This window comes from Pinus tabuliformis, chromosome 1_2 (assembly GCF_031772625.1).
Source record: "Pinus tabuliformis cultivar Carrire ecotype Pingquan chromosome 1_2, CPIR1, whole genome shotgun sequence".
In the NCBI taxonomy this organism is placed as follows: Eukaryota; Viridiplantae; Streptophyta; class Pinopsida; order Pinales; family Pinaceae; genus Pinus; species Pinus tabuliformis.
In genome coordinates, this window is record NC_142298.1 from 112,447,200 (window position 1) to 112,449,928 (window position 2,729).

Genomic DNA, 2,729 nt, shown 5'->3' on the forward strand with positions numbered 1-2,729 from the left:
AATAAAACATAACATTTATTACATGAATCTGAAAAACACTACATATTTCAAAAATAATTTAGAAAAAGGCATCACTCAACATCAATCTCAAACAACATAAAATGCCATGTTTCACCAACTGCATGATAAATTGCAGTGGAATAGCATTACTTAGAGGAAATGAATCCTTTTGGAACATTATATACCATTTTTTAGCAGAATGGTTGAGACAAAAAAACACCCTTGAACTTTAGATGTCAAGAAAATACAACCTATATTTCTAACACATTGTTGATTTCATGCCTGCCAACAATCCATGATGTTGCTACTGTTAAAAGACAATCCTTGGTTGACTAGGTTATTGCAGTTGTGTTTTAAAGTGCCTATAATGGCACACTACATATAGAATTTGAAACAATTTACAAAAATGTTCACTTTAAGGCTTTTCTGCATATGTTTCTGGCAATCCCAAAAGGAAATTTCCGAATCTTTCATATAAAAATTAAATGGGGAAACCAACAAGCAGAGAAAATATCATTATTTATTTTCACAGCAGGCCTCTTCTACGCTTGTAATCATTCACAGTTAATGTCAGACTATGCCTCCTTCCATCATTGCTAGGAACTTGCACTCCACAAGTTGACTCAATCTTCTGCTTTCTAGCCATAAAAGCTAAAGGGGCCCCTTGAGCACCCCCATACTTCTGCAGTCCAGCAAGTGAAATTGGAAGTTCAAAATCATGCAAAGAATACACCTTTGCATCTTCTGATATAGGAGCATCAGTGTCGACAAGCTTTCCATCATCCTCAGTAGTTTCTATTGCTATGGCTTCCTCTACTTTGGCTATATCTGCCTCTTTGTTCGCATCAGTGTTGTCTTCAGCAACCTTCGCCTTTGTATCATAATAATTTTGAGATTGAGTCCAATGTCGAGTGAAAGGATCATACCCTGCTTCACCTGCTTTAAGATTAAGGTTTAGAGGCTTGATCTTAGAAGCGTTCTTGAAATTTTCAGCCTTGTTTTTCTTATTCATTTCTGCTAGCATCAAGGCTTTTGCATCTTTGCTTTTGCTTTGAAGAGAAAGGACTTCTAGTTCCTTCACTCTCACTTTAATTCTCTCAACTTCTGAATAATCATGCCTACTCTTCGCCAGCTCCATCTCTCTTCTAACCCTATCCTTTTCAGCAGCCACATTCGATGGCCTGTTGGAAGCCAACTTCTTTTCCTGCAACATTTTTTTTACAGTTTCTGCAAAATACACAAATTTATTTATCTTTTTTAGAGCATTTATTTTTTCCTCAACTTCTGCTCGACTAATCATCCGACCACCACTGCGTTCTACTTCTTGTTCCCAATCTAAAAACTCTTTCTCAAGTGGAGATGAATCAGACACCGTAGCCATCTGTCATCTTGCTGCACTGCTCTTGCTACCTCAGAAACAATTCAAATACTTGTATGTGGTGCGGTTCTCAAACTTGTATTGTTTATCAGGGTCTTTCGCATAAATATTTTTTACCATGCAAAGATGGTAAGTACTCTATCCTGACTTGGACATTCCTATCCCAATTCTTACAAAGCAGCCCACAATGATATTCTCAAAGAATGGTTCCATAAACCACTTGGAAAGTTTTGATCTTGTTATTGTTATGCTTCTAATATCTTCAAAGCTGGGAGTGTCAGCAGAGCCGGGACCATCATCACCACTATATGATTCTTCGCCACTGCTTCCACTTCCTTCTCCTTCACTAGAGGATGACAAACTAAGGCTTGGACTCACATGAGATTTTCTTCTACTAGGTGATGAATCTCGCCCCTTAGATGAACCAGTATTATCTCTCTGCTTACGCTGAATGTCAGAATCCTGTGCTTTCTGTCACCTTGATACCAATTCACTCAAAGAATTTTCTTTTACAGACCTTGTCGATTTCATAGAAGAGCACATCCATGAAGATGGAGGCTCTGTTTGTTTCCATTGTTGATTTCTAATCTCGTTTTGGTGAGCCCTTTTACGCATTAAATAATTATCTCTTGCTTTTGCTTGTTCTACCAAAATCAACTCCCGGTCTAGTTCAGACATTTTCCCACGCTGCTCCCTATCTTCATCATCTTTGTATAAATCACTTCATATGTATAATTTGCTATCGGAATCATCACAGCAACCCCTGTCATCATCATCCTTGTGACCAGAATCAAATCTCTTTTTCAGGGGCATTCTTGACCCAGAAGCCTTCCTTTTTACTGTTGCAGCATCATCTGAATAATCGTCATCAATGTATTTTGAGTCACTGCCATCATCTGAATCAAAATCTTTCAGTCTCCCTTTCGCAGGATTTCGGTTTTGCTTTCCATCATTGGTATATGTTCGACCAGCTGCTTCTAGCAGAAAATTCTCCAGTTCAGCCATATTTTTTTTTTCCCTTCTAAACACCCACGCTGATTGAATAGTCCTTCATTCCCTCGCTAGAGCAGAGACTTTAAATACCACTCCTCAATAGATCTTCAAAACCTAAAGCCTACTGTCCGTCAAACAGATTAAAATTGTGAAAGGAAAACCACACCATGGAGCTTAAGAAATGTACATCACCGACATTACGTTTTGTAATACATGGTCCTTACAATGAAATGAACATTACTATCTCAATTAGTTCAAAAGAACCCTTAGACCTGTAAAGAAAGCACATTGAACATAGATATGGCAAATTTCAAAAATATTTCTGAGCCAAATTCTTCATAGAACTGAAACGTTTGAG

At 37.8% G+C, this 2,729-nt stretch overlaps 1 pseudogene; it reads right to left on the reverse strand.

Moving 5' to 3' along the window:
* Positions 1 to 301: 301 nt before the first annotated feature.
* Positions 302 to 1,952, reverse strand: LOC149204754 (protein RTF1 homolog pseudogene; annotated as a pseudogene).
* Positions 1,953 to 2,729: the final 777 nt, after the last annotated feature.